This window comes from Lepisosteus platostomus, unplaced genomic scaffold, assembly GCF_059453375.1.
Source record: "Lepisosteus platostomus isolate fLepPlt1 unplaced genomic scaffold, fLepPlt1.hap1 Scaffold_140_H1, whole genome shotgun sequence".
Classification (NCBI taxonomy): domain Eukaryota; kingdom Metazoa; phylum Chordata; class Actinopteri; order Semionotiformes; family Lepisosteidae; genus Lepisosteus; species Lepisosteus platostomus.
Window position 1 is genome coordinate 8,025 of NW_028291521.1, and position 13,623 is coordinate 21,647.

Here is a 13,623-nt window from a genome sequence, read left to right on the forward strand (position 1 = left end):
ACAAACTGGTTACAGTTTTGGGAACTTTTTGCAACCTGAGTTATTGGAGTCTCTTACCGAAGATGCAAATTGAACCATTGTATTTGAGACATAAGACTTTAATCGATTGCAGAATATTTTAAACCGATTTATACGGCTGGGTATTGTACTGGAGCAATCTCAGTGATGTATGTAAGAAAAGTTACAAACAAGAGGAGCCATTCCGCCCGTCTTGCCCATTTGGCGGAATTTAGTTAATTGATCTAGGAACTCATTCAGCTGTTTCTTGAAAGAAATCAGGGTATCAATATTCTACATGGTTGGGCAGTTTGTTCCACACTCCTACCACTCTCTATGTAAAGTGCCTCCTGTACACGGTTTTAAATGCAATTTTCTTTTTCGCTCTTTGCTTCATGTTTTCATTGGGTTAACTCTCAGGGTCTATAAAGATTTTTAATACTTGTGTAAAGTCCTCTTGTAGTCCTCTTTGCTCAGGTCTAAACAGATTCAGTTCCTTCAGTCTGTCAGTGTAGGACACTCCATTCAGACTAGAGAGACTCAGTTCCTTCAGCCTTTAAGTGTGGGTCACACCCTTCAGATTAAAAAAAGACTCAGTTCCTTCAGCCTGTCAATGTGGGACACTCCCCTCAGACTAAAGAGATTCAGTTCCTTCAGCCTGTCAGCATGGGACACTCCCTTCAGATTAAAAAAGGACTCAGTTCCTTCAACCTGTAAGTGTGGGACACTCCCCTTAGACTTAAGGGACACAGTTCCTTCAGCCTGTCAGTGTGGGACTCTCCCTTCAGATTAAAGAGATTCAGTTCCTTCTATAAAATACCTGTGTGACTGCAGGCTCACCACCCAGGACGCTACAGCCTCCAGCAACTTTCTATTTACTGTAATAACCAATTCTCAATTCAGACACGCATGTTTCCCTGACTGCCTGCTGTAATTTGGTTAAATCTTCAAATAATTCACACACGTTGGTCAGGCAAGACCTCCCTTCTCTAAATCCATTCTGTTTCCTAGGATATTATCTCCATATACTGCATGTGATACTCTAAACTGACTCTAATACATGTAACTTTACATGTACCAGAAGACAGACTTACAGCTGTGTAATTACTTCATTCCGGTTCGTCAGCAGACCTTTTATTAGTGATGGGCACTATATGAGCACATCTCCAGCCCCTGGATAGGAGCCCTGCACTGAGAGACTGCTGGAAGAGCTCTCTCCATGGTTTCTGAATAACGTGTCTTGTTTTCTTTAGTAGTGCTGGTCAGATACCAGCATGCCCTGAGGACAGATTATCAATTAGATGGTCATTGACTAACTGATTTGCTTGTCTGTTTGGGCTGTTTGACCATTTTCAGTAAATGGTCTCAGAAGTCCTTCGGGCACATTGTTCCGGTGTGAATTTAAAGGGGGTAGTCATTGGTGATCTGGTGCCTTCTGTCGATCAGCAGGTCTGTGCAGGACGAGGTGAGCCAGTGACAAAAGAGAACACAGCGATCCTTCTCTGACTTACACAGCGTGCTCCTATCAAGAACATTTGATCAACCTCACACGACTTTTCAAATGACATGAAGAATCACTTGCGCCTCATTTGATAGGTCTCCTGGAGCCCATCAGCGAAAGACGATAAGAAAGTCAGCAAAATGTCTTATTGCTTCAACTCTCTGAGAGTTTCTATGTGATCTACTGCCAAGGAGGGCCCTAGCGAAACGGTGTGCTACACACATCAAATACTAGCATCTGCAGAGTTGACAAAGCGGAGAAGTGTATTCACACCCCACGACTTGAGGTGAATCACATCAAGCAGATGATGTTGAAGGAGATGTTGTCAAAGCTGAGTAATGACATTCTGAGATTCTCCAAGCTCGTGGATGAGCACAAGGGGTTTTTCTGTTCTCATTAATGAAGTGTTAGAGTGCGTTTACACTGCCTACAGTGTACATTTACCCAACCAACTTTTCCAGGTTTTTCGTTTGTAATTATTTTTCAGAATGTGTGAGCATTTGTTTTTCACTAAGAGGTTGTGGGTTTCAATGTGTAAATTAAGGTAAAATAAATTCTGACTTAACGCATTTTGGTTTCAGGCTGTTAGACCACGAAATGTTTTATTTTCTGAAGGGGTGTGCAGACTTTCTATAGGCCCAGTATACACCACCTTCCATCCCAAATAATCCCAAAGTGCTTTATGCATAGGAGGTGACCTAGATCACCTCCCTACCTATGACAGAAGATTAAGGCACTCTGCCTTGTTTAAAAGCTGTTGGACACAGGCTTCTCCCTCACAAAGTGTTTTTTCAGATGGAAACCAAGAGCGAAGATGGGCACGACTGATATAACAATATCAGGAGCCTATTTAATAAGTTATGCCTGATCTTTGCCATTGTTTGCTCCCAGTCACATAAGGAGATTCAAGATTTCTTTATTTGCCATATACAACAAGTGTATTGGAATGCTGACTCTTTCAGCTGTACCCAGTAACATTAGAGAAAATAAAATAGGCACAAATGACAAGCAGACATGGACAATAAATTCTGACAATAGACGTTATATTACAGCCAAGACAGGACATAGTGCAAAGAGTGCAGCTCCTTAAAGTGCAGGTGCTAATTTGAGGTGTTTATGATATCAACTGCTTGGGGGAAGAAACTGTTTTTGAATCTATTGGTCACTGCGATACCTCCTACCAGAACCCAGGGGTGAAAACAGATCGTGGCCTGGGTGAATTGGGTCCCGAAGTACAGCTTGAGCCCGGTTGTGGCACCTGTCAAGATATATCCGGTCGATGGAGGGTAGCTCGGTCCTAGTGATCTTCTGCACGGACCTCACAACAATCTGTATGGCTTTTTTTACTGTAATACCACCAGTCCGGACACTCTCAATCGTATTGCGGTAAAAATTGGTGAGCGTCTTGCTCATCCCCCACTTCCTTAACCCTCTCAGGAAGTGAAGGCGCTGGTGGGCTTCAGTGAGGAAGGCAGCAGTGGTCTCTGGCCAGCTCAGCCTCTCACTGATCTGGAGGCCGAGGAACCTGAAGGCGCTGACAGTTTCGACTGGAGCCCTGTGAATGATGATGGGAGTCTGAAGTCCAATATATTCTCTTTTGTTTTGCCGATGTTAAGTGTGAGGCTGTTGTTGTGACACCAGTCCACCAGCTCTGCTACCTCACTCCTGTAAGCGGTTTCATCATTGTTGCTGATGAGACCGATTGCTGTGGTGTCATCAGCAAACTAGATGATGCAGACAATTTGTGGTTTGATGTTTTCAGAAAACTTCATAAGGCAGAATACAACATTGCAAGATGATACTAAACATTTAGTCAAGTCTCTTCTAACTCAAAACCTAGAGGTCTTAGCCTTCTATTGGGATAACATTGAAGTAATGCAAATTGCATGTGCTTTTGTTGCACAAATGCGTATACTTGTTAAAATGCAAATATGGTATTGAACGATGCTTGCATTTTAATAACACTATCTGATGCAGAAAATGTGCCTTAAAGACAATTTATCAAGACAGCGTTGCTGTAACAAGGTGTTTTGAACGATTATGTATAATCATGGATTATATGGGACCATATTACATAGGAACTATATGGGATGATATAGACAGTGAAGATGAGCTGTACCTTTGAATACTGAATTTCAGACCAGTCCCATTTTGGCTAGTGTCTCTTTCTTTTTTTTTTGGTCTTGTGTTCTTTCTTGTTGCAGTACTTAATTAGGCCAAGGCCTTCACAGTCTCCTGGGATGTGACTGGATGACATCGTTTTTTTGGACAGACTGGACTTCCGAGTGTGAAGAACTGCACAGTCAGAGTGGAAGTCATGAGCAGTTTGACAATCCTGAGACACTAGTTCAGGGAGGGTTTTGTCAACGAACAGACAAATCTATTTCTCCTGCCCTGGCTATATAGCATCGTGCATTGCACTCAAGAACGGTCAAAAATCAAAAGTTTGAAAACACACTTTTCTATATGTCTTGTCTTTTGCATTAAAAACCAGACAAAACAATGCACTTAGTTTAGTGGCACTTGTAATTCTAAGCAGTATTCGGCCCAGCACATGCTTATACCATACAACGTTTCAGTAGCATAAGAAATAGCTGAAATGTGTTTGCATTGAGAGGGCCAGCGTCCCTGTACGTCTCTGCGCTCTGCACTCAGCGAAGCTCTGGGAAAGCGGTCCTGCTGTGTGCGACTCTGCACACTGTGTGGAGGGTAGTGTGGTCTGGGTGGGGGTGGGGTGTGATGGTGGGTCTACATATACTGATGTGTCTGAGACGAGCTGAGAGATCTGCTCTGCGCACTGAGGAGAGATGGGCTGCCTCTGTCTCCTGCTCCTGACCCTGAGCCTGCTGGGTAAGTGAGCTCCTCTACCGTACCCACCCTTAACACACTGACAGCACATGGGAGCAGGGCCTCAGGCTGGCCTCCGGCACGAGGCTGCAGGTCCCTGTCGGAGAGGAGCCGGAGTCCTGGAGGAGCTGGACTCTCAGTGCTCTGCGGACACACAGCGCGGTCGGGACGGGGGGGTGAGGAGGAGGACAGGGATCATGGTGATGGAGCATTGCTGGATGTTTTGGAGTTTCTCTTGCTCCTACTCTGCACAAGCGAGCGTGCTGGGTTGCAAGCTGTGCTAAAAGCTGTGAGCGTCAAGCCTGCTCCTGTTAGAAAGAGTGCGCCGGGTGAGAGAGGGTGTCAGAGCTGTGGTCAGGATGTGAGTGTGGAGCACCAGCACAGCAGGAGTACTGGGGCCTCACGGATCACTTGACCACATGGTTAGAATGACTTCCTTTTTGTTAATACAGATACATTTTTATTAAAGGCTCTATTGCTCCAGTGATTCTATTGTATATTTGTCATCATGCGTGAAAAAGTTTTATTGCTGTGGATGCTGAAAAATACAATAATAAGAAGAAAATGTTATTGTTTGAAGATATCTTTTTTAGGACATGAAGGACTTGGGCTCTCAGAGACTGAAACTGACCCAGTTACTGTCCAAGTGAGTCAGATTAACACTGATCTTCAGTCTTGACTGAAGGACTGGGGTTCACACAGACTGAACCGACCCAGTTTCTGTCCAAGTGAGGCAGATTAACACTGCTCTACAGTCCTGACTGAAGGACTGGGGTTCACACAGACTGAACCGACCCAGTTTCTGTCCAAGTGAGGCAGATTAACACTAATTTACAGTCCTGACTGGAGGACTGGGACTCTCAGAGACTTAACTGACCCAGTTCCTGTCTCAGTGAGTCAGAATCACATTGATATATAGCTGCAGTTTACTGTTTGCTGTCTCCTGTTGTGATGGTTGTGCTTGTTCAAGTGTATTTCTGTCACCTGTTGTGATATATGTTTATTAATGTTATGAGTCTAATCTGTTGTGATACATGTGTTAATTGCTGTTTATTATTGAGGGATAGCTAGGCAGCAGCGTGGTGCTGTGAATTAGGATTTGGGCCTTATAGCTAAAAGAATGTGGGTTCAAATCCAGGTTGAGGGGCTCATTGAACAAGATGCTTCTTCAAGAAGTCCTCTGGTTTGGGACTAATCATTGTTTTCAATTCTGCTTCTATATTTAAATGGGAGTAAGATGATCACATTTCTAGTCAGCGGATGCTAATTCCAACTTCAGTGATCCGTGTGAAGATGTTCGAGTGTGAGAGTCTCGATACCAGCCTCTTCATTCATACATTACATGCAGGGGAGCTACTGGAGCAAATTGAATGAAGTTCCTCATGTAAGCACACAGTAACAGCGGGCCATCTGGGATATGGACTCATAGTCACTGTGACCCGACCCACCCCCTCCCCCTCAGTGGAGGTGTTCTCTGGTTTTAAATATTGAAATTTCCTGAATTCTTTTTCCTTCTCCTTCTCCCTTTCTCTCTCTACATCTCTTCTTTATGTGTTTCAGGAACTCCGGGCTCTGTCTCCCAGTCTCATCTGAAGCAGTATATTAGAGCAGAAGGGGAAACCCTCTATTTCACTGATCCAGTGCTGAGAGAAGGATTCCTGGACAAAGATGGTCACAACATTGCAAGGGTGGTCGATGGGAAGCTGATAGTCAATCAGCCAGAGTTCAGTGACAGACTGCACTGGGACAACAAGACTGGACTCTTTTACATCCCAGACATGAAGTCCAATCACAGTGGAGTTTATGCTATCGAAAACAAGAGTGAAAACAAGGGCACAAAAACTGAAGTGAAATTGACAGTGTACAGTAAGTGAGCTACAGTACATGAAGTTAACTACTACTGACCACCCAGCTGTTGGGGGCATAACCGATTGGGTTGGTGTCATCAGTTCCTTTGAGGATTTTCACTGCTTGCATCAGGAACGTTTTCTCTGTTGAAGAATAAAGAGATTGAGTTCCTTCAGTCTGTCAGTGTGGGACACTCCCTTCAGACTAAAGAGACTCAGTTCCTTCAGTCTGTCAGTGTGGGACACTCCCTTCAGACTAAAGAGACTCAGTTCCTTCAGTCTGTCAGTGTGGGACACTCCCTTCAGACTAAAGAGACTCGGTTCCTTCAGCCTGTCAGTGTGGGACACTCCCTTCAGACTAAAGAGACTCGGTTCCTTCTATAAAATACCTGTGTGACTGCAGGCTCACCGCCCAGGACGCTACAGTCACCAGCAACTTTCTATTTACTGTAATAACCAATTCTCAATTCAGACACGCATGTTTCCCTGACTGCCTGCTGTAATTTGAGAATCGCTTATGAAGAACTTTATCCAAAGTCTTCTGAAAAACTTGATAGACCAGACACTTATACTGTGTCTCTTCATTACTGTGGTTATATCTTTCATTTCTTCCACAAAGAAATGTCTTGCAGATGTACAGTAAATAATGTGTGAACAGCTCAGTCTTTTTCATAAGTAGGCTGTTCTTTCTCAGAGTTTCCCAGGCTCCACACAGTGGGGTGATAGATTCATCGCACAAATCTGGTTTTTCATGATCTGATAATCAGATTCACTATCAATACGTAATTCATTTTGGTTTTCTCAGGTCAATTTTTCGAAATTCCAGTCCAGTTATAAGACTCTTATCTTTTTTATCTTTTTTGAAAATCAAATGAAATAGCAAACAGAATAAAAGAAACTAGTGACGGAAATTGCTTCTTATTGAAAACATTTATTACTGTCTTTTGTTAACCCTTTCTGTATCATGTATACAAAGCGTGTTTAGCTAACTGTTCTCCTGTTCTTCAATAAATAGTTCTCAATAAATTGTCCAACAAATGATTTTCTGTCTCCTCTCCTGTACAGGTCCTGTGTCCCAGCCACGAGTCCAGGCCTCTAACTCAGCCTCTCCGTCGACCACATCCTGCTCCCTGCTGTGCTCAGTGGAGAACGGGAGAGGGGTCACCCTGTCTTGGCTCACAGAGGGAAGGTCACTGATCTCCACCAGGAATCCTGCCCTCTCCACCAACCTGACTCTTCAGCTGGAGGCAGCAGGACTCTCTGAGCCCCTCGTCTGCTCAGCCACTAACCCTGTCGACAGCAGCATGACCTCTGTCAGGCTTGAGGACTACTGCCCTGGTGAGATACTGCACAGCTGGGACAGACACAGTAAATGAGTGAGAGAGACTCCTATTGTCTGTACTGCACTGAGAGATACTGCACAGCTGCTAGAGACCCAGTAAATGAGTGAGAGGGACTCCTATGGTCTGTACTGCACTGAGAGATACTACACAGCTGCTAGAGACACAGTAAATGAGTGAGACTGAGACTTTTATTGTCTGTACTGCACTGTGAGATACTGTATGGATGAGCTACTTAGCTTTGCTTATATTTCTCATCAGTTCTCAGTTTCATTCACCAATATCATTTTGGTGTCCAATGCATACTTGGAGAAAGGAGCACATGGGAAAATAGATGGAGATGTACATGGTACAGTCGCCCTTGATAGAAAGTGAAATACGTTAGAACATATTGTAAGTAGGACCCAGTTCAAGTGGACTGAACAGCTGTCTATCTTCATCACCAGCACTGATTGATGTCTCTCTCCAGGCCCCAGGCCAGTGCAGTTCATAGTGAGGACGGTGCTGTCTGTGCTGGTGATGCTGGGACTCACAGCCGTGCTTCTGACCCGCTGCACAGGGAGGAGGTAATGTGGTCTCTAACCCCTTCTGTTCATTTAATAAGGCAATAATATCATACACTGGAGCTACATTAGGCTGTCAGTTTAACAGACACAACTACAATGTTTCTTTAAGGCCTTAAACTCTGATTGTCCCTCTCTCAGGCTCCATTTCTTGATTTCAATGACAAAAATATTTCCTCAATTTCCTGTACTTCAATGATTCACCAAAACTAAGTATGTCTCTTGCTTTATACTGCAAACTGATGTAGTACAGTGTCTGTTTTTATTGCAGGACTGAGACAAGAAGATAAAAGAGAGAAAGAGAGACAACCCTGCACACTGAGTCTACACTCTACACCCTGAACACTCAACACCACCGAGCTCCACACTCAGTGACCCTGTCTACACTCTACACCCTGAACACTCAACACCACTGAGCTTCACACTCACAGCCCTGCACACTTAGTGACCCTGTCTACACTCAACACCACTGAGCTCCACACTCACAACTCTGCACACTGAGTGACCCTGTCTACACTCTACATCCTGAACACTCAACACCACTGAGCTTCACACTCACAGCCCTGGACACTTAGTGACCCTGTCTACACTCAACACCACTGAGCTCCACACTCACAACTCTGCACACTGAGTGACCCTGTCTACACTCTACATCCTGAACACTCAACACCACTGAACTGCACACTCACAGCCCTGCACACTGAGTGACCCTGTCTACACACTACACCCTGAACACTCAACACCACTGAGCTCCACACTCACAACCCTGCACACTGAGTGACCCTGTCTACACTCTACACCCTGAACACTCAACACCACAGCTCCACACTCAGAGTCCTGAACACTGAGTGACCCTGTCCACACTCTACACCTTCAACTTTGATCTCCAGGTACTAATGCACCTCAAATGTATTGTGTTCTTGTATTCTTTTCCCACAAGAGAGGAAATTGTAAAATTATTCTGTGGTTTCTAGTTTCTTCACTTCTGTTTTCTTTATGAATACCTGTGTTTCCCATTATGACCCTGTTATGAATTCAAATGTGTTATAAAGTTTTGAATAAATATGCTGAATAATATGTTCTGTGTCCATTTATGGTCAATGATGTGCTTATTTTAAGATCCTACATTTAAGCCAAAAGTGGGAAAAATTAAAGACAATGTTGAAGACAAAAGGCATCTTTTGGAAACTTTGTTAAAACTTTCAGCAATATGGCCCAGGTCATTGTAAGGTGAGCATGATTTCAGCTATACTGAGCTGTTATACAGTACATGGTGATTCTCTATCCCAGTATGGTTTACTCATCAGTTGCTATAACCATTTCTTGTAACAATGTGGGAGGAACATCTTGACAGCGCTAGGATCACGGCGGAGAGCCGAAGACAACAGCGGTGGACGTGAAACACGATAAACTGGGCAGACAATGTGATTGTGTGTCCGCTTTGTGCTATAGTGAGACACCAGGCCAGGCACGCAAAGCTGCGCAAGCTGACAGTGGACGCCACTGTTACCTGCCGCCTGCTGCTTGCGCCAGATCATTTAAAGGCGCCCCAAATTAAACACATACGGTTTGCTCCTTCACAAGAATCTGCGAAGTATTGTATATTCAGTCCGAACCGCACGAATCTACGCGAAAAGTGCGCGATGTGAACAACAGGTTTGGAAAGTCTGAAGGCTCTCGACTCCAAGACGAAATCAGTCACTAAATAGCTTTCTTTAATCTATATACATTAGAATTATAAACACGCGTCTTTAATTTAAATTTCTGTTAAAATGCACAATTTCTTCAGCTTCTACACAAGGTCTTCAAATGGAAGGATGAAGTCTCATCTGAAGTCAAACGTCGAAAGCGAAATCGCCAAACCGGCGCTCAGCTGTGGGCAGCTGCGAGAGTCCTAGCCGGGTCGAACGTTTTGGTTTAGTGAATTCAGCAGGGGAAGCCGTAAGCCCGTTGGGTCCAACACTGAATGTATTCCGTATATACGCGTGAGGACCCCGGCTCGGGTCGCCCTCTGCCCCTCAGGGTGATGGTTTGGGTTCCCTCCGGCTGTCAGAGTTTCATCCCGAGAGCCGTCCCGGGTCAGCTCCGTGTCACACGCCTGTTCCAGGATCTCAGAACTGGGGAAAAGCCGGTTATTCTGATAACACAGAGGCCCGGGATATAACGGGAAACGTGTGAGGCGCCGGCTTTTGTACAGAAGGGGCCGGAGTGGAGCAGTTTTGCCCGCAGTCGGAAACCCTGAAAAGCGAACAGGAGCCTCCGGGCAGTCCGGTGGCAGAGCGCGGCACCGAGCGGGCACAGCTGCTGCCGCTCGGAGTCGCGCCGCCTGCTGCTCGGATTGCACCAACACAGAGTGTGACGCAACCGGCGCAAGGCAGATTCACGCGCAAATTATACATTGGATCCACCCAGCGTTCCGGGCAAAGCAGAGCCAGTGAGCCCACACACATGAGAGTAAAACACAGCTGCGTGAATACCCTGATGCGCTTTGCCATGCTGTCTCGGTAGAGTCACATGTAAAACAGTTAAACATCCATATCTGTGTCTAGTACAGTGATTGACAAATATAGCATGGATAACAACATTTAAGTCACTACTCAAACGTGTATATTAAAAAAAAAAACCAAGAAGACTTCAATTTGAAAGGCTGAGAGGAATTAGACAATTGAGCTGCAACCACTATTGTCCAACCACAGATTATTATTACTGTAGCGATACCCTAACAAAGGGAAAGAGAAATAATACATGTACTGTAGCTGTAAAATGAAGTCATAAAATAGCAAACGGTATTTAGCTTTCTTTTATAGAGCTGTCTAGGTTCTCTAACATTAATAAACAATCCTCATTTAGAAAACTATGGGTTTTTGACGAATGTGTTTGTTAGCTTCACCTGGGAAAGAGTGCTGAGTTATCACAGCTACTGCACAGCTGCTGTTGTCTCAATTTCAGACTCGGACTCCTGGCAGAAGGAGTCGGCACATTCAGTCCAGGTTTGTGAGGAGTTTTCTCTGTTTCCCTTACACCTCCCCAAAGACATGCTTCTGGAGCTCATGGGTGCCTCTGTATTGTCACGGTGCAGTTATTTAAAACTCCAAGTGAAACGTTTTCGTTCATAACAAGTATCACCAGACTCCTTCCTGCAAAATCTCCTCTCTAAAAACCTTCTGTACCACTTCTGCCTCATCCTTCCTGAACTGCTCCTCTGGCAGTCCTCTGTCCTGTAACGGAACAGTTCTTTCCGGACCCTATGCGGACGACACAATCTGAAGTAGTGAGGAAACACGGGGGAAAAGTCCTGCAGGAACACGGGGATGAAAACAGGGGGGGCGTGTCCAAAGTGCGCTGGTGGACATTGAAGGTGTGGTCGAGGCAAACAATCCAAAGGTAATCCAGACGGGGAGTCCACAAAACGGGCAAAGTCCAAAGCCAGGTGATCCATCCAACAAGAGATTAAAACCAGGAACCGGGTCGGAACCGGCAGGGGGAACAGGAACAGGAACAGAGACTTAAAAACATGACGGAGCCAGACGCATCAGGACCCGGGCTCGCATGATATGGGAATCAGATGCAGAGCCTGGAACTGACTGTCTGGCTTTTAAGGGGGGCGGGAAGGAGGCTGGAACAAGGGGCAGGTGCACAAAATTAAGTCCAAAGTGAAAAGAGCCGGAGCGCCCTTAAGGAGGAGGGACTACAATCGTGACATGTCCCTTCCTCTCTTCTCTCCCTCGCACCTCTGCCGGGATATATAGCATCAAAGCAGCTTCTAATCCTTAAACTTTATTCTCTTACCCCACTTCTGATCCTCCAGTGTGACTGTATTGAGCATCGGCGAAGTTATTCACATTTTGCTATGAATCTTAGTGTCTGAGTCAATAAGAGAGATGAGCTGACAGTGTACACAAAGTCTACATTTGTCCAATAATAGGAGAGTAACAACAGTATTAGAAACTCTCCAGAAATCCAAAACTGTATTTAGTTTTAACATCCAGCACACAATGAAGCAATGTGGCAAGCAATGATTTTCAACACCAGCAAGGTAAAGTTTCAAGTGGAATGTCAAATGCAATGGAATAGCTGAATTCCACGAAGAAAAGTAGAATCTCAGCTCTTCGGGTGTGAGGGAGAGAAGACGGTAGAGGCGTGTAAATCTATGAGGGAGAGAGAGAACGTTAGCAGGGATATACATCTGCGAGGGAGAGACAGGAGGAAGGAGGAAGATTCAAGGAGAGGGAGTGAGAGGAGAGGAGTTTGGTTGTACATCTGTGAAGGAGAGAGAGGAGGGTAGCACGAATACAAATATCTGAGGGAGAGAGAGGAGGGTAGCAGGGATATATATCAGTGAGGAGAGAAAGGAGTGAAGCAGAGATATAAATATGTGAGGAAGATAGAGGAGGGTAGAAAGGATATAAATCTGAGGAGAGAAGAGAGTAGCAGGGATTTAAATCTGAGAGGGCAGGAGAGGAGGGTATCAGGGATATAAATATGTGAGGAGAGAGAGGAGGTTAGGAGTTACAGTATATAGGTCTCTGAGGGAGAGATTGGAGGGGAGAAGGAATATAAAGAAGGAGGGTAACAGGGATATAACTCTCTAAAGGAGAGAGGAGAGTAGCAGGGATATGAATCTGTGAGGAGTGAGAGGAGAGTAGCAGGGATATTAATCTGTGAGGAGAGGGGAGGGCAGCAGGGATATTGATCTGTCAGGGAGGAAAAGGAGGGCAGCAGGGATATAAAGCACATGAGAACAGGGCAGGTGAGAAAGGAATGGAGATCTGAGGTAGAGGTGTGAAATCGGTTTGTGGAATCTCTGTGAGAGGAATCAGACAGAAATGTCAGTGAAATCTGGGCCAGGAGAGGTAAAACTGTGAGCACTGGGGTTTGAGAGATCTCTGATCCTCACTACGCTGACATGTTCCCTGCACACTATGCAGTATATAAGGTGAAAAGGGAACTGGGCAGCTATCATCTGGGAGATATGATCGAAGACCTGCTGTGAAGGGGAGGTTGTTGCAGCAACCTGTGAGGCATCTATCAGAAGCAGGTTTGGAAGCTTACAAAATGTGTAAATGGCTGGAGCTGCCACTTCAGTTTATGCATTAACGACAACATGTTCAATGTTCATGGTACGCCTGCTAAGAAGATACTAACCATCTGGGTAGCTAAGTGCCAAACGGAACATGTGCTTCAGCCCATGTGGAGCCATGGTGGAAAGAGATGGGCTGCCTGGTGGCCATTCTTCCCCTTGGCCATGGTTTTGGAGCTGAGACATCTGGGGTTAGTTGGCCAATCTTTTATTGAGTGGCAAGTGCTGTTTAGGTTTTCTCTGATGTCTTTAAGCGTAAACTTGAATTTGGGTTTCGGTTCTTGAAAAAGCCTGTGGAGTATGAATTCAGTATGAGATCACTCATACGATGACTTACTGTAGAAAGTATTTTTGATCTACATGCTAAATGTAGATCAGGCCACCATCTGGGATAACAGTATTCATCAGGTTGTCTGTGACTCTTCCAATCATGTCCCATTTTGCTGAA